Raw genomic sequence first — 19,114 nt, 5'->3', positions numbered from 1 at the left:
TCCCCTCCCCTCCCCTCCCCTCCCCTCCCCTCCCCTCCCCTCCCCTCCCCTCCCCTCCCCTCCCCTCCCCTCCCCTCCCCTCCCCTCCCCTCCCCTCCCCTCCCCTCCCCTCCCCTCCCCTCCCCTCCCCTCCCCTCCCCTCCCCTCCCCTCCCCTCCCCTCTCCTCTCCTCTCCTCTCCTCTCCTCTCCTCTCCTCTCCTCTCCTCTCCTCTCCTCTCCTCTCCTCTCCTCTCCTCTCCTCTCCCCTCCCCTCCCCTCCCCTCCCCTCCCCTCCCCTCCCCTCCCCTCCCCTCCCCTCCCCTCCCCTCCCCTCCCCTCCCCTCCCCTCCCCTCCCCTCCCCTCCCCTCCCCTCCCCTCCCCTCCCCTCCCCTCCCCTCCCCTCCCCTCCCCTCCCCTCTCCTCTCCTCTCCTCTCCTCTCCTCTCCTCTCCTCTCCTCTCCTCTCCTCTCCTCTCCTCTCCTCTCCTCTCCTCTCCTCTCCTCTCCTCTCCTCTCCTCTCCTCTCCTCTCCTCTCCTCTCCTCTCCTCTCCTCTCCTCTCCTCTCCTCTCCTCCCCTTTTATTGCAGTTTATGGGATGTATTGCCCAGGTACAGATGTGTATCACCAACCAAGGTGAGAGATAACACTTCAGCAAGTTCAGCAGCGTGATTCCTCATCTCTCCTGTTAGTTTTGGCTCATTGCCAGCTGCTCATGTGAGATGAAGGAGAGAAAGATCCAGATTCCTCGTATTTCTCTTGACCAAAACTCATCATTCCTCAGGAACAGGAGTTGGAATGAGTGTGAAGAAGGCTGGGCGGTCTTGACCTTACATGTGCCCTGTCAATTTTAGGCTTGGGACCTGGCTGGCAATGAAAGCAAACACCAGTGCATCTATTCTCCTTGTGCAAATATTTCAATTGCACAGGGGCTGCCAATTTGGCAGTCAACATTAACATTAAAGATTAGAGGGGAAAAGCCACTCTGGAATGGCCCAACGGGGAAAGTCATCCACGTATTTGCACTTTACAGCTAGTAGTGGTGCCACATCCAGAGCGGCTCCCTGGTCTGAGGGTGGATTTGCAGGGCAACTACATTTTTGGAGGTTTCCTTTTAAACAGAAACAAAACAGAAAAAGAAGCACCAAACCACAGTTTTAAAAATAGGATGCTCTGAGACGCCTCCTGGAAGTCACAGGCTGTCCTTATATCGTTCAATTTTTTGAATTCTTTGGGAGTGAGAACAGCCTGGGTTGTCAACAGAGGGCTGTTCAGAGAGACAGGCAGGAGAGTGAAAGAAGGCTGGCTATTGTTTGGGATGTGGTGTAGGCAGCAAGAATGCCTTGGGAATGCAGTGCCCGCATGTCAGGCAGAGAGAGAGGGCTTTGTGTCAGAACTCTGAGGCAGAATGTCAATCATGTGAATAACTTCCATCTCCTTTTTTTATCTTGGTCCTTGTTATGACACTTCCCTGCCTGGAGTCCATAAGGATAGGTGTCAATTTCCTGGAACATGCTGGTGTCTAATCCAGGCTGTCCAGGTACTGCATGCAGGGGAACTGACCTGCCATGAGGTGGGAAGGAGTGTTGGAAGCATCCCACCTTTCCTGTGTGCTCTGCTTTGTGCCACTCTGACACAGCCTTCAGCATCCTTTATGAACAGGTAACACACAAGCACCCTGCTTTGCTTTGATTTTCCTTAAAACAGGAATGCCTTTCTCATTCCCCAGAACAATGTGCATGATTTGGAACATTCATAGGAAGGAGAAGGAGAAGGAAAACATTGGGTAATAGAAAGAAAAAGCTACACACTCATGCAAATGTAAAACCCTTGCTTGATCTGACAATGGTGCACATTGTGCCTGGGTGCAATGATGTCAGAGCACTGTTATGAAATTCCTCAAAATCCTGAGCGAAACAGAGGCAACATGCCTGGAAAAGGCCCATCTGTGATTAAAATAATTTTAGTCTTTAAGCAAATTAACGTTTGAAACTTGCTGGGCCGGGAATAACATACCTGTTGTGACCTGAGTCAGAGCTGAAGTCTCCCTCCTCATGGGCTGATGCTACTTTGTGGTGCTTTAGGCAGACCCACCTTTGAGCTAACACTGCTTTGCTTGCCAGCAAGGGGAGGAGATCCCACACTGATAAAATCCTCCTCCCTGCGAGAGGCTGGGCTAGGATTTTGTGAGCCCACACCATGCAGGGATCATAATAGGTCTGCTTCAGTGGAGTTTAGGCCCAAGAGGAGCAAATTTGCTCAGGCACCCAGAAGTGAGAGCTGCTATGTGAATATGCAGGAGGAAAGTGGTCCTGAGCAGCACAGGGTGCAGTCCTACACCACCAAAGTTGAAGAGAACTTTCCCAAAAAGTTAAGACAGCATTAAGAATGTGGATTTTGGGGTAAACCATGTTGCTTCACTGGCCTCCACCATGGCTTATGGGGTACAGTGAATGAACTGTACCCAATAAAAATCTCTGTTTGTTTAAACCAGTGTAGCTCTTGTCCGTTCAATAGGGCTGTGCTGATTTATCCCAGCTGAAGATTTATTTTCATCATCTCGGGTTTCTTCTTCACTTTTATATCAACTGTAGCTGAATAGCACTTAATAACAGCACGTTATTATTGTTAGAGTTTTCCATGATTCATGTAAGTACACATAACCACTTGTACTTAGGGCTTAAATGCTGTGCTGATAATCATCTTGATTGTAGAAGCAAATTTTATTTATGCATAAAGATATTGTTTATTTGGCCAAAACTAGCAATTTCCAAAGTTTGCCAGAACATAGAAGCCTACAGGATGCATGTACCATTGGGAACAGCCAGTAACTGGAGAAAGCCATGTAATGTTTCACAAAATCTTAAAATATGCTTTTCAGACTAACCCATGAAAAATATTCAGTTTCATTCTAGAGGGTAAAACCATTTTGAGAAAAATTTTATGTCTCTTTTATTTTGGTTACAAAATAATATTTTCCCCCCTCATTAAAACACAATTCAGCATACATTTTAATATTAAATCCTACAAATCTCACTGAAAAAAATGTTGTTACAATTCCTTGGGGAAGAGGGAAGGGTTGTTTCTTTTGCATTTGTCTTGTGCTGTGAGGGCGTGAAAAGGAAAATTTCTCCTAATAGTGATAATTCAGTCAAAAGTTGTTTTAGAAAGAAATGCTATTTGACAGAGATAGTGGCCAATTCTTGGGTTAGATTTTTTTAACAGTGCATAAAGCAAACACTCTAGTTGGGGTTCCAAACTACAACTACCAAAACTCTCTGATGACTAAATCTTCCTGGCTGTGCTTCATGCTGGCTTGGAAAGAACAAGATGACTTTTTGTCTAAGCCTGTACCAAAGTTATACAAAAGTCTGTGAAAAAGATTGTGCAGGTCCATCCACAAGCATCTGTCTTTTGCACATGCTTGTGGTGTTTTTGCTCATGGCTTTTGAGGAGAGTTAATATAAAGTTTAATTAAATCACTGAGCTTTACTCCAGCCATACCTTTTTTTCCCCCTAGCTGGCTGTTATTTCATGCAGGAATTTGCTGCAGTCCCAAAAGAAGAATGAATAACGCTTCCTATCCTGAGCACAGAGTGATCTGATGGTGTGTGTTGCACTGGACATGGAAAAGAAAACATCCATCATCTACTCTGGCCCATGTGGTGGGAAGCTGGCATCCCCTTGCCCTGAGTCAGGTTATGCCAAGAGACTAACACCTCAGGAAAAAAATACCAAGAGCTACATGAAAATCCTCTTCTTGCTCAGAAGACATTCTGCCTTCCCATTCCTGCTCCCTCCCTTCCATATATTTCCATATTTTACTATGTCCCTTGCTTGCTATTTGTGCTTTAAAAAGTGGTATCTGCATTTGAAGAGATCATCTTTGATCCTTGCACTGGTTTTGTGGTTATCTTCATTCTTACACTCCAGATCATGGAAAGTCCCTGCAGGCTCCCTTCTTTATCCTCCCTCAATTTTCATTCTTTTCTAGGGTTGGACTATTTTTTTCTGCAGGTTGTCCTCAAAGTGCAAATTTCAGCCGAGTTCTATGACCTCATCACATTTTACATTTCTGCTTCCTCGGCCTGCATCACTTGGGCAGGGCTGGACCGAGGCTCACCAGGAGGAACTTCCCCACCAGCAGCTGTGGCTGCTGGGATTTGAGGCAGGGATTGAGCCTCACAGGACCTGGCAGCACGGCCTCTAAACCCCCTGCATGAGGGAAACCTTCGGAAACACCTCTCAGGACTCTTTTCATCCTTTGGCAGCCCTAGAAAGATGCTCCTGCCTGGGGTTGTGCTGCATCTCAGATGCAGCTGCGTGGTGTGTACACATCTCTTGACACAAAGAGGCCGCTCTAAAACGACTGCTCTGTTCTAAAATGTTGCTGGCAAATTGTTGTGAACATGGGAAAGAAACAAGAGTGTTGAGAGCTCTGGGTATTATTGAAATATTTAAATATTATGTATGGTGATGCCTCTAATTCAACATTTGCTGTGGTAAACACAGCAGAAATGACTGTAGCAAAATGTTATTCCATATTCTAAGCCAGATTCTTGAGGTTTGTTTTATTTATATCACATGTGGCTGGGAGAAATAGTTCTAGGAAGGCTTAAACCATATATTTTCTTTTCAAGTTGCCAAAATATCTTAGAGAAATCAATTGCTAGGGACTCTTCTGTGTGGCTAAAGATTTATTTTTAACCTCTTGGTGTGCCAAAATCAGGAACAATTATTAATCTGTCCTGAAACTACCAATGCAACCTGCTAGCAACAGATGGTGTGAATGAAAAGCCTGAAGTGGCCATTTTTAATATTCAATAGATTAAAACAATCTTAGTTCCCTAATCTTATCTAACCTCTTGTGACCGAGGGTCCACGGTATTGACTAAAAGACAATATCAATAGCCTTGATTTGAGCCTGAATCAGCCAGGGAACTGGATCATCTGAGGCACTTTGTACCTCTAAGTGGTGCTTTGTGTTCCCATCTCTGCTCCTCCTTGGGAGAGGAGCACTGAGGGTTCCCCTTTGGGAACTTAAAAGCCAGAGCACCCCGTGCTGCAGGTATGGCTGCACTCCAGGGGTTCTTGTTTAGGCCTGAACTTGTATGGTAGTTAAGAACAGCTCTTGTCAATGCCAAGGGATGCAGGAGGATTACATTACTAGATATTATCTCAGGGTTGCTGTATTTATACATTTCAATTACAAAATCAGGAAGTGTTGCCAGCCATCCTTTGGATACAGCTGGCACAAACACACACACACATGAAGACACACACACACGCAGAGACAGAGAGAAAGAAACAAAAATAATCCCATACTGTAAGCCTGCTTGATTTTTTTGATTACTTAAGGAATTGTGGAAATCTGATTCTTGCAACCTTGGTGATGCTGTGCTGCTGGGGAAACTGGGCTTTGTTTGGCAGCATCTGCCACTGCTGGGGGAGGCAGGAGCACAGGATTCCACAGCTGCTCGGGAAAGGTGGATCCCAGCTCCAGACTCACTCACCTAACACAGCAGAAAAGCTGTATCTGAATCCCAGGTTTGGGATTGCTCATTGTTTGCTGTAGTATCTCTGCACCTCTGATTTATTTTGTGAGCAACAAAGGCAGGGGGGACTCAAACCACAACAGCAGATCCTGTATGAGGTAGCGTAGGTGAGAAACAGCCAGGAGTAATTCCCCAGGTCAGGTATCCTGTATTTGCTGAGCAAAAGCAGCTGATGTGGCAGGAGGACAAACCTTGCACATTCAACTCCGGGACAGACAAAACCTCCTGCAAACCAAAGGCTGCAATTTGAGAAGCCTCTCCTCTCTCTATTTTTAATGCCTTTATTGATAGTTGTGTGCGCAGACCCCACATCCTGGCAGGTCAGCAGCTCCTCAGCCGCAAAGCCCAGCTCTGGCCCAGGCCTCCCTCCTGCCGCTGTCCCTCGGCCCCTTCCCGCCCCCGTGTCCGCACACGGAAATCACTGAGCACGGTCAGGCGGTCCCCTGACAATTGGGGATGTGGGAAAGCTCTTCCCGGGCGAGCAGCAGCCTTTCCAGGGCTCAGGCCAGGGAGGAAAGGCCGATGCACCAGGGGAGAGCACTGGGAGGACATTTCAGCTTCCCGGTGAAGGGAAAACGAGCTCTCCCCTGTGGGGTTTTCTCTGGAGGCTGGGAGAGCTACGCTTCGGAACTGGAGGAGAGGAGGAAAAAGAAGGAAAGATAATAAAATAGCCAGCTGGAGGGATGTAACCTTAATTTGCACATTAGCACACTGATGGCATGGACTGCTGTGGAATGGAAGGTGCTGGGAAACACCAGGAAAGAAAAGCTTCAATATCAAGTGATCTTGGACAGCAAAATGTAGTGTGCCCAACACAGAGAGAGACAAATATCTAAGGAACAAGGGCATAGCTAAACTATCCCTTAAGGATTTCTGCTGGAAAGAAGCAGGGCCTGGGAGGCCTAATGGTCTGAAGTAGATATCAGCAAAGTATTCTTCATTTCTACCTGTGGATGTGACACAGAACCCCTTCCTAGCTTTGGCTACGGCTTGCACCGAGAGCGCATTCAATTGTCTGAAAATGGGGTTATGAAGTGACTATTCGTGTCTACAATATTGTTTCACAACAGAAAAAATACTAAAATGCCTTCCTGTGACAGCAAATGTCTGCCAGCTCTGAGATGTGTTCCTAAATGTTAATGTCATACTGTCAGGCCATGTTTTTTCTCATGATTGTGTTCAAAGTCTCTTTGTCTCCCTGGTTTCTAGGAGAATTTCTGCAGTATTAGGAATGAATTAACTCTGAATATCAGAATATATAACTCTGAATATGTCCACAATGCATGGGTTTCCTTAGTGTGAAAATATTTTGCATCCTTGCAGAAATAGTTTCAGCACTTCTGTGAGGGATATAGTCTTCAAAGCACAACCAGCACTTGTAATCACACCACCACAATTCAGAAAAATAAATGAGGGGTCTAAGACATGATATGAGATCTTTTTAGTAATGGAATTTTTATTTTTAACTTTCTGAGTGTGCACATTATAGTTCTCATTCTTACTTCTCTCATGGGTGGTGGAAAAACCTACAGCTGTTTAGTTTTATAATATCACAGAAAATAGCCCAGATTTCTGCTCTGCCTCACTTGAAGTCTCTCTTTTACGATGTTTTGTGTTGTTTGTTCTCAGAGAAGAGAGCTTGCCATTTGATATTAACATTAACAGAAAAGTCCTGAACCAAATAAGCTCTTAGAGCTCAGGGGGAACATCTCCAAATTTTTCTGCTGTCTAGATGGACTAATCACACACTGCAAAAACAGTGAAAAAGCCAGGGAACTGGAAATTATATCTTCAGGGCTAGTTATTTTTAATCATGTTTCAATCCACTTTTTAAAATTTTTCTCCTTTTTTGGGTTTTACTGTTTAAACAACAACAACAAAGTATTTCCTTTTTCTTTTCTGTATAGGGAGCCATAAAAAATACAGATTATATGGAATAGCCAAAGTTGGGGTAGAAGGGAAGTTCATCACATTATAGGACTGAATCCTAAATACCACCAGGATTTCTGACAACACATAAAATAAAGAAAAGCCTGCAATAACTAAACTTCCTTTTTTGAATGGGTGCCTGGTGCTGGAAGGTACCATTGACAAGAAAGGCATCTGAGGACACTTAGCAGCAGCCAGGTAATATTCAGTGTCTTCCAAGATCCAGTGCCTCAGCAGGCAGGAGCAGAGATGCAGGGGTTTTTTAGCATCCAAAAAAAGAAAGGTGAAGGGTTCATCTCAGTCCTAGGTGGTATTTGAAGGCTGGTGTGGTTAAGGCATGCCCAGCACGGCTGCCAGCAGCTTGCAAACCATTTTCTTTTGACTTTTCCTGTCTGAAGGACAAAAGCTGGGATTAGGGTGAGCGCAGAGCAAGCCTCAGGCTCACCCCTCATTCCTTTCATCATCAGACCATTTGGATTCTCTACATAGCTGGAAAACAAACTCTTCCACACTCCATGTAAATTCCTCTGTAGTTCTCTTGATACATGTGAATGAGGACTGACACCAGTTGATGATATTTTCCTGCCTTTTCAGTTGTGAGATTTAACCTTTTTTGCAGCAAAATCACAGCGAATTAAGCCATTTTTGGCAATGACTATAGTCAAAGCCTGTGAAGCAAAGCCAGGAGCATTTATAAAATTATCCATGATAGAATCACCTACTTTTTTTTTTTTTGTTTTGTTGTTTATTTATTTATTTATTTTGAACATTTCTGCAGCCCACTTGTCAGGCTTCTAAAACTGGTGACAAGATGACAGACAGGTGAGAAATAAGGACCTTTCAACCCAGAGATAATTTTCTCTTTATGGTTCATGATAGTTTATTTTTAACAAGAGTTTTATGAAAATAGAGAAAGCTGGGTTACTCTTGATTCACATCTCCTCGCCCCCTCAATACATGAAAGATGTAAAGAAAGAACATGGGAGATATAAAAAAGAACATTACGAAAGAAAAACTATGTGTATGACTGTTTAGTTTAATGACCATTAGACCCCTCATGTCTTGGAGTATTCAGATAGAGTTAATCCTAAATAACAATAAATCTACGCTCTTTTTTAGCACTTTAAAACAACTTTGTTCCTTTGAAAGTTACAGTATGTTTTTACTGGTCTGCCTTCAACAAGGTTCAGTGGCCATTTATGTGATGTGATTTACCCTCCATTAATTTGAACTTTTCTGGTAGGGGAAAAACTAACACAAAAAAGAGACTGTGAAGTTCTCGCATTATTCTATTTCTATCTGTATTGAAACAAAAGAATCATTTCAATTCTAAACCCTGAGCTGGTAGAAATAACTTTAGCTGCAGGAGGTAAAACTAAGGATAGTATTAAATCTGCATGTACAAAACAGAAGTCTGCACACACAAACCTACATCTGCATGTGCAGAATGAGTTGATTCTTGCTCAGGTGAGGTTTTGCCAGTGTGAGCATGCAGGAACACTGGGTCAGTTGTTAAAATGCTGCACACACAGAACTCACAAATTCTATTTGATCTAATTTGTGAGTCTAAACACACAGCAACAAACACTTAAACCACGACATGGGATAAAGAAGCATACTGCAATAATAAAATATCTACTTTTCCATCATTGTTAAATTCTCAAATGTCTAAGTTTTGGATCTACACATCTTTCTATACTAACAAAGCACTTGAATAGGAATTAATCTATGTGGAATGACATTTCTATTTCCCCTTAGCAGCTAGATGTTTAGCCATTTTTTTTAAATATCAGCAATACAATAAAATTGTATTGATGTACAGAATGAATATTTGTCACAGATTCTAGACTAAGTATGCTGTAAGGGTAGAATGAAAAATGCTTTATTTGTATTTTGCAGGTTTTGGGAAAACCTTTGTGTGCAACATGGAGCCCATTGCAGGTCCAAGTGTATCCACCCTACTGGAGTGAGTCTCGTGTAGGTTCCAATTTTCCATTGGATGGAAAAGCACTGTACTGGAGTTGAAACACTTCATTTTTAATAGCTAGGGAAGTAACACAGTGGCTGGGTAATAAGTCCTATCACAGACGTACATCCCTGGAAAAATCCACTCTATTTTTACTAGGAGACCCTCCGCCATCAAGTTGCTGTCTGACCCAAGTTTCTTATTTTTCCTTGCAAGGAAAGTGAGAATACTGTCCTTTTTGGGATCATTGTTCATTTATTTCAGCAATATGTACTATGACGAGTATTAATAAGCTTGTCTCCAACTGACAAAAAAATTTACTTATTTAGTTTTTATCAGTGAAATATGGCCAGTCATACAAAAATTTACTTCTCTGGCATACTCTCCACTTACCATAATGAGGAAGTGTATCTCAAGAAATATATGGTTAGAAATAATGCTTTTATGTTTTCTATATTTTGTTATTTTTGCCTCAAATCACAGCTCAGTTCAGTGTGATCTGACATGGCTGAAATACTGAAACCCCCACTCCTCCAAAGCAGTGTTTATTATAGAAACCACAAACTTAACCTAACCTAGAGCAGCTTTTCCAGCAGTGATATAATTACAGTAGTTATTGTTGCAATAAACCAGATGTTCCTGAGCTGGAATGAAAGCACTTCCCCCCCACATTACATTTGTTATGTTACCTCTTTTCAAGTTTCACATCAGCTGTTCGGAAAGCACTCTCTCCGTTGAGTGTCACTTACAGATTCTTGCTGGGTGAGTCTTTTAGAGCAAAAGAATGAAATGCTGGCCAGGCTCTGAATTTTCACTGTTCTCCTTAAAGCCTCCAGCATGACACTTTTCAGTGTCACTAATTCTTGCCCTGGTTTAAAGATTTTTTTTTTTGTCCTTTAAGACACTTGGCTGAAAAAAACAAAAATCCCAACATTTTGTAAAACCTGCTTATTGAATGAGAACATTGTTCTGTGTGAACGGGAGTGTTCCACTCCTACAAAATCAATGGAGTTTGGCACAGACTTCAGTGGAGCCACCATTTTAGTCACTATTTTGAGCAATTTAGTTATTAGGCAACATCTTTTGAACTGCTTTGTCAGCTGTGGTTGCAACTCCGGACCATGAACAACCGTTCAACCTGAACCACAAATATCCAGCATTGCTCCAACATTACACATCTTGTGTTTTTTTACAATGTGTTAGTCAACACATTTCTAATATTTCCCAGCCCAATCAAGTCCTAACTGCAAAAATGTGTTGCCAATAAAGAATTGGACTGTGTTTAAACTGCTAGGATCTTAGACATGAAAGTTGTTGTATATATTTCATGTGTGCAAGAAACCTGTCTAGGAACAACCACCACGAAGAGTCAAGAAGTCAGGAGATTGCTTTATTGCACTTACAGAGCCATATAATAATACAATAAAGAAGCACAAACTAGGCTTGGGGTTTTGTTTACTCATAGGTGAGTTCTCATGAAAATACAGGAACGGTAAGAATTAATTATCTTATCAACTATCTGAACAAGTCACGGCAATCCTGGAAGAAACCTTTGTAATGCTCAGGTACACGTGCTGCTCTTTTTTCTGCTCACTCGTGGTAAACTATTAGTCAACCCATCCCCGTGGCAACTGCAGTGTGATGAGGGAGGAATTCACCTCGTGGTCTGCTAAATTTACACTTTGTAAAAATGTAAATGTTTCTTATAGAAGGAATTTACATGGCTCTGAAACACAGTCCAACTTTTCACTGATGTGGTAGGGGATGCAGACTATGTTGGCCTGGTTTTACAAAAATCTTTGAAAATGGGCCATAAAATAGCTGAGGAAACCCAAGAGGCACCCACACGTTTGGAAGCAGATTATAAGAGAGCTCTGCTTCTCAGCCACAATCAGCTCCCTGCTTTCAAAAGACATGGTATCAAATTCACATTTTTTGCTCTCCTACAGGGAACGTGTCAGAGCTGAAATAAATAAATAAGCAGGGCCCATGTCCAGGGAACCTTGACGTCTTTCCCATCACCGAGGCCGGGAGGCCCCTGTGCTTCCTCCCCTGGCTGTGACATGCCCGGCAAATATTTCCACCACCCACACTTGATTCATTCTTAACTCTCCTCACCCACTCATCATTACAGCTGTGCAAAGCATCCATTACAAACCCTGGAGCCATTCAAAACCTACCTTTGTAACTTCGCTCTGTGCTTCACACCCAGCGGGGATTGGTTGGACTTTTGGCTGGACTAGCTCTTTGAGACAATCAGCCCCCAGTTTCATGCAAATCTGGGCCCAGGTTAAGGTGAATGATTTATGGGTTGCATAGTTGGAAAATTGCTGAGAGGGTTTCACATCACCTCACTGTGTAGATCTCGGTCAATATTCATGGAAATTGAAAAAGATGTGTGCATAGTACACTGCAAAAGGGAATAATAATAATAGTGGTCAAATCCCAAATGAGCTCTGTGCATTGTAAACAATTCCTGGTCTGAAGGACCTGAGTGGGGGGGAAAGGAAAAAAAAATCTTTTTAAGTCTTTAACACTTTACTGCTTCAAAGTGTAAGTCACTCATAAATTTTTTATGACATTCCTTTATTTAGCACATATGCATGCCACTAGTGGTTCAATTAGACAGGAACTCTGCAAGGAGTTGCTGTAACGATGCTCTCTGTCAGGAAGGAGAGGGAAACCCAGACTCCAAAATTCAGATGGAAAATTAGATATTTCTGTAGTCAAGATGAGAGATTTATTTGGTTGGTGGCAAAAGTTCATGTCTGCAAAGTTTGAATTTGGGTGCTCAGTTAGCAAAATGAAGCAGTTAAAGGGAATCTAGATTATGCCAAGTGACATCTCAGTCTGTCACCTTTCAGAACTGTGGGGCAATCCGCTTTAAAGCCACGGGCAGAAATTACAGATAAGCAAGTTTTTTTAAATAAAAATCAGTTTGAAGGCCAGGATTCAATTTAGGAGGCTCTGTGGCTTTTTAGACAGGATCGAAAAAACTAATTTCACATCTTAATGTTTAAAGAAAGCCCAGACCACTCAAGGCAGAAGTGCCAAACATGCAAAACATCTTATAACAAAAGAACTTTCTTGGTTTCTGTTCGCAGCATGACATCTTTTTGTTTGCATAAGAATCCTTTTCTGTCATGAGTGAGACGATGCAGAAGATTGTGACCACCTTACCAGGTCCCAACTGTGGAACACTCCTTCCTGCTGATACTAAAATGTTCATTTCAGTGAGAGCCAGAGGGACAGCTTTTAGTGTGTGGCCAGTGTTACTTTGTCCTGTGGTGACTTCAGTTATTTTCTGAAATCCTGTGATGCACACCTTTATCAAAATGTCTTCAAGACAAGCAGATTAAAGGTATAAATTTCTATAATAATTTTGTATAAATCACAAAAAAAAAAGGCTTGAGGTGGAGTTACATTGTACTTAAGGTCATGTTAAGTAAAGCAGTCATGGGGCTCACCTGAGCAGGGGGAGATCTACAGAGCAAGCGTCTGAACAGGCGACCACGGTGTGAGGCACTGTTGGCTCTCAGTTCCCCCAGATGTCTGGGAGAGGTAAGGTGAATCACAACCTACAGGTTTCTCTTTTTTCCCATTATCTCCACAGGGAAGGGGAGTGACCGAGTTCGGAGTGTATCTCGCTCCATGTTAGGTGAGGAGAGCTCCGTTCCCAGTGTCTGGTGAGTCCACACAAGGTGGAATTTGGTGGATGAGGAAGGGAGAGAGGACAAACATTGTGGAGGTCAGTGCTTTATCCTGCTCTGCTGAAAGCAGAATTCCTGCCTTGGTCAAGAATTATCGAGTAAAAATTATATGTAAAGTTCATCATGGAAACATTAAAAAATGACAGAATCAGCGGCGGTTCTCTGTGAAGAAATAAGCCACAAAAACAACACGTGGGCAGCCCTGGATTGCAACACCAGAACCCCAAAGTGCATTTATAACAGCCTTTAGTCACCACCTTCACCGTGTCCATTTGTCCTGGCTTGCAGAAGTGCTGAGCAGCCTCATCCCACATCAGCATCAACGCCTTGAGGACTGATACCCGGGGGAGATAAAATATGGCACGTTAATGTTTCCTATCTCACACGCGTGGATGGCTGTGAATCAGGGAAAACAATTGCTATCAAATAAATGATGTGAGACTAGAAAAGTGATAACATAATGCTTGATTTGAGAGTAAAACCCCTTTGGATTCACTTCAGCAAAAGAGTGGTGCCACTAACAGCACCATTCTGAGGAGTCAGTTGGCATTTCCACCGATAATCTTGATTCTTGGGATTGGTATCTGTCATTTCAACTCAGGCTGAGTTGTTACTTAGTATGAAAAAGAAAAAGAAATTGCTGAAATTATAGGATTTCTCCCTCCCCCCTCTCTGCATCACAACAAAACAAGATTTACTTTTTATGAGCTATTTGCCAAACCTCACACCATAAACATCTTCCTTTTAAATGGATGGATAAAGAAAAGGAAGACAAATGAGATAAGTTCAATAATTAAGAGATTTGCTCCACATAGACAGTCCTTCCTTTCCATAAGTTGCTATTTTTTACTTGCTAAAAAATGTTACAAATTGCATTTAATATCATGAGGGAAAAAATGCAGGCAATTAGTAGCGAATGTTCCGGTAAACGTATCTGTTGCAAGAAGAGGTGTCATAAAAAAATTATAGAACTGAGATTTACTGCCACTGAAGTCAGCAACAGCATTTCCATTGCCTCCAGCTGGAGGAGGACTTGGTTCCTAGGAAGTTCACTCCAAAGATGATTATCTTTATATCAGCAAGTCTAGGAGTGAGGGCTCCATGGCCTTCAAGGTGAATGCTAGAGGGAATAAAGGGCTGTAAATCCCTGCTTCAGCAATGATAAGGATGCTGGCCCCAGCTGAAATATACAGAAATTAAGTACAGTTATATGAGTTTGAAAATCTGACCAAAAATCTCTGAGTAACCACATCTGCAGTCCTACCACAGGTAAATCTTCCAGAGCTCTTGTTACAACTGTGACTTAAATAAGCAGTCTGGGGCCTGTCTGAGTGTTTGTTATCAGATTGTTCAAATATTTCACTTACATTTATTAACTAAAGAAGGTCTCAGACCCTTTGTTCCAGCTGTATACAGAATTTACCAAATTCACTGTTCACAGTCTACACAGTAGAGGTTGAATTGTCTGGGAATTTTCAAATAATCTTGTTCAGACAGTGACTTTCAATTAATACAAAAATGGACCTGTAAGGGCTTCCTTAAACTGTCTCATTTTTGGCCTAAAAAATAACCAGACTTTCACAATTCTGTAATGGCTAGAGGTAGTGACAAGGTATTCTGGCCCTGCTTTCCAGGAACACAGGCAAGCAAATCTCTTGATTCCACTTTCTTGTGTGCTTATTCCATTTTTGGTTACTTGAGATGACTACAATTGTGTACAGCTTTGAACAGGCCTGAATTCACAGCTGCCCACTTTTGAACCACTGCTAAATCACATTTCCTCTCTCATGGAAGGGGAGGTTTCCTTGGTCCTATTCCCCAAGAAAGCTTGGGGGACCGAAATCCCTCTGTCCAGGCTGCTCCCGGCACAGCTCCTGCAGGCTGCCCACCTTCCTCCCAGCCTCTTCTGAGCCCCATCTCTGCTGCTCAGCCTGCTCTGTCTTTTTTCCACATGCATCCCTGCCCAAAACAAACTCTGCAAGGTTCCCCACCCAGATCTTTGGAATTCCTGGGCAACCTTACATATGCCTTTGTTTTGGGCAGGAACATGTGCTGAACTGTCTCCTCCAGCGCCGCCGAAGAGAAGGGCGGTGGTTAAACCTACCATTTTCAACAGGGCTTAACCCAGCCTGTAACAAAACCCTCGGTGAAGGTGCAATTTCACAACCCCCTCTGTGTGTGTGGGTGCTGTGTGGGAAGGAATTTGCAGAGAAATGGCCATTTTCTCCAAATTTCCTGCTGGAGAGGAGCAACAAATCAGGACGAGGTTCAGCTAAGAGCTGTGTGTAGGAAAAAGGTTTAATTCTTAGCATTTGGTTGCCCTTATGGTTTGTACTTCAGATGTACAGGCAGTTCCAGCTCCTTAGTTCTGAGCTAACCTGACCTGAGCACCAGTTTGGGAGCCAGGGAGGCCACACTCGGTGTGCAGTTGGGTTATACCTTGCCCAAATCACAAGCCAAAGCTCTGCCTTCATGACACTGTGGAATTCAGGGTGGTTGAATCACCCTTGGTGGGGAGCCTCTTGACTGAGGCTTTGCCCCAAGAGCTTCAGTAATGCGGAAAGCACTGCCACGTCTGTCAATCCCAAATAATGCTGCTGTGGATGGCCTTCATAAGACAGGGGTTTGTACCCTGGGAAAACTCATCCATAGGATGTTCTGTTTTCCCCAGGTGGCAAGGAGGTGTTCTCCAAAGCAGTGTTGTAGCCATTGGCAATGGAATGGGCAGGAAGTGTTCCATAACTTGGCATCTTCTAAAAGACAGCATTTGTGTTAAGGTGGGTTATCACACATAACCAGCCTTAATCCCTTTTAAATGAAGACTCTGTTTATGGCACATCAAGGTCAGGACTGTAAATCCTGGAACAAATCACCAGGTATAATGAAAAGGAATAATGCCAATTATATTCTCCAGCCATTTTTAGTACTTGAAATGTGGTCTCTGTACTCCTTGGACTTCTCTCAGGGAAGTACAGATGGTATCTTTGTGAGTTAATAGTAACCTGCTTATTACAGTTTTTACCACTAGCTTGAAATTCATGCCATTATTAAACATGGTATATGGCATAACAAACCAGGTAATTCTTTACCATCTGATATACCATCTGATATCTTTTGGTTTTTCAGTGACATGTTCAACAGAGCTCTGGAAGTATTTCCAAAGAAATCTCCAACCTTTATTTACCCTTTGTAGGTCATTTCACTTTGCTTTGCTCACACTCCTGTTGTGGTCAGTTTCTATCAATCATTCCCAGTTTACTGATGGGAATTGCACAGGAATGGGGGGCTTTCCATACATGCTGCAGAAAATTTTGGAAACCATAATGTCTCTAATCTTTATCACATAACTTTGCAAAAGAAAATAAATTCTGAGAGATACTGAGTACTTCTCTCAGATAGAGACAACAAAACAAAATGTGGTGCAGAAGTAGCACGTGATCCAATTCCTTACAGGAAATTGTATACAAACCTTTCTGTTAAAAGGTAATGTCTTTATATTAAATTGAATACTTTAGTTACTTAAAAAATATAACTAAGTTTAAAAAAAATCTAGAAGTTTAATGACAAGAAAAAGAGAAGAAAAGTCTGTGGCTTTACTACGTTTAACTGGGCTATGTGTATTCTCTCAGTACAGCCAATTATTGTAGTTAAACCAACAGTGCTTAACTAGAGAAAGTCTGCCTAGTTAAAGTGTTGGCTGTGTGACAGAACATGCATAAAGCACAGTAAATAGTATTACTATGTGTAGAAATGTTTAGTTCTCTCAGTTACAGAAGTTTATCAAGTCCAGTATATAAACTTGGGCTGGAAAGAAAGATAAAGAAACTTTGCAGGTAAGGAACAATTTCCTGACAGGATCCCAAGTTGTATTAATAAATTGGGATACTACTTTTTTATATTTTCCACTGAGGTGTAGGGGGGAAAATAACAGAGTTGGTTTTTCCCTCATTATTTGGTGGTCCTTCCTTGAAACTTTCCAAACCAAAGCCATTTCTCACATCTGGTTGGAACATAGATCTTTAAGACATTCAAGTAATTCAAATCAGATGTAAAAAGCTAAGCTACACTGTATGAAATTCAAGAACAATATAGTTACAGGGTTAGAAAAGTCTGCAATATGGCACCTCTTTTAATCAATACCAGCCTCAGTTTCGGTTTGTCTGTAAATACAAGACTATAATTAAGAATGATCTACTGCATTAATTATTTCAATACCCAGTGTAGCAAGTTACTAGATTAGTGACACTTTGCATTTACAATATCATTAACAATTTGTTTCCCCTATGCTCTGGGTGAAGTCTACAGCAACATGGCCTGAATCAGATTATAGTTCCAATGGGAAATATTGATGATCACTAATATCAATAAGCACTTCCTTACCCCTGCCATTTGGAGCTGCCTGTATTGACTTTCGCCGCATTCCAGCAGTTCCGCCTGTACCCAAACTGTAGTTAGTCGTTAATTTCCATTAACTAAGCCACCACTAAACATAATTTAAATTATTTCCAATAAGTGCTCCATTAATGCCTGTTATCTGCATTTAATTCCCATTGATTCCCAAAAGCTACCGTGGAGCTTAATTGCCAGCCCAAGAAGAGCAGCTTCCCACAGGTGTCATCGGGGCTGATTTCTCCCCGGCTGCCAAGCGCTAGGAAGCAGTGCTACACGAGGCTGCCATGCAAATCAATGGCTAAAAACCCAAACAGCTGCAGCTGGACTTGACCAGAAAAGAGAATTTACCTCACCAACAAGCGCCTGCTCCTCTAGGATACTGTTTCAGTTGGCCAAAAAATATTTTAAGGCTTTTTCTTAGATTTAGCCTGTGAAAATAAAAGCAACACAGTATTCTGGCTCGTTCCACTTTGGTAAAAAAATACCGTCTGATAAACAGAAGTTCTAGACCCAGGGAAAAATCAGTGCAATAACTGTTTCATCCTTTTCTGATCCTTATTATAATTTTGTCCATACAAATATTTCTGACCAAAGGAAAAAAATCCAAACCTTCACCTGTAGGATTCTTTCTGGTATTTTTTGGATAGCGTAGGTTCTCAGCAACACTTTTAGCTCCTTGGGATTGATTACATCACCTTTTAAAGATATCTTTTGGTATTTAACATACAAGTCAGTTACACTTAAACTCTCAAAAACTGCCAATTCAAGAAAACAAAACATCTGCCTAACAGTGATGAGCTTGACTAATGTTCCTTTTGAAGAGAAAAGCAAAAGAATTGGCTTGCTGAAAATTGAATGTTACTGCATTTTCAAAATGACATTTTCAATTTTACATTACAAAACATTTCCCCCTATTTTCCATACTATTTCAAGTTGACATCTAAATTAAATATTTAGTTTTTATTCAAACAAATCACTTGATTGACCAACAATTACTGTATTCATAATCATGCTTTGTAATAGCTTTCTGGATTGCTTTATTGCTTTCATTAGGAGTGGAAGTAAAACTCAACCATAGGACATTCCCTGAGAAGGAAAAATTGGATCTCACGGGGCTTTGGTTAGAGCATTTTTTCATTAGCTTCACTTTCTGAAGATGTTCAGTGCATTATCCAAAAAGTCCCTCCAAGCTAGTCCTGTGCAAAAGTTGCCACACATCCCACACTGTGCTATGGTCAAACCTCATATCCATTATGAAATCACAGCAGGATATGGCTTTTCCTAGAGTTTTGTTACAGCCTGCTGTTCTTTACCAGCTCGGCATTCACACAGCAAATGTAACACATGTTCATTATCTGCCTTTGGGGCTGGACAGGCATAACCACTGGAGGTGAGGCTCCCAACATGAAAACCCAGTTGTACAGCCACTCCTCCATCTGCACTGCCCACTGCATTCCACAGGCTCTGCCCTGTCTTGGATGGCTTCACTGCAGCCAGATCTCAAGGTGACAAAGTCTTGGGCAGGAGTTCCCCCCTTTGCATCTGAAAGACAAGCGAACCAAACCCACATGCTGGGGATTTTGG

General features: G+C 42.2%; 2 long non-coding RNA genes across 11 annotated transcripts in view; one reads left to right on the top strand and one right to left on the bottom strand.

Annotated features, from left to right (window-relative positions):
* The window catches only part of LOC135303793 (uncharacterized), a 64,872-nt gene that overhangs the window by 27,726 nt on the left and 18,032 nt on the right, over positions 1 to 19,114 (bottom strand). The window lies entirely within an intron of this gene.
* LOC135303791 (uncharacterized) overlaps positions 1 to 19,114 on the top strand; it is a 50,059-nt gene that overhangs the window by 30,036 nt on the left and 909 nt on the right. For 3 of the 9 annotated variants that reach the window (XR_010365164.1, XR_010365163.1, XR_010365166.1), the window contains 2 exons: positions 9,362 to 9,439; positions 13,042 to 19,035. This is a non-coding gene — a long non-coding RNA (uncharacterized LOC135303791). Of the gene's footprint in view, positions 1 to 410; positions 1,641 to 4,891; positions 7,661 to 9,361; positions 19,036 to 19,114 lie in introns of those variants that run through there. The other 6 variants (XR_010365171.1, XR_010365168.1, XR_010365169.1 and 3 more) reach the window with 6 other exon arrangements.

The sequence above is a fragment of the Passer domesticus genome, chromosome 6 (assembly GCF_036417665.1).
Source record: "Passer domesticus isolate bPasDom1 chromosome 6, bPasDom1.hap1, whole genome shotgun sequence".
Taxonomy (NCBI): Eukaryota; Metazoa; Chordata; class Aves; order Passeriformes; family Passeridae; genus Passer; species Passer domesticus.
Note: the sequence above shows the minus strand (reverse complement) of the source record. Positions and strands in the feature narration are given on the sequence as shown.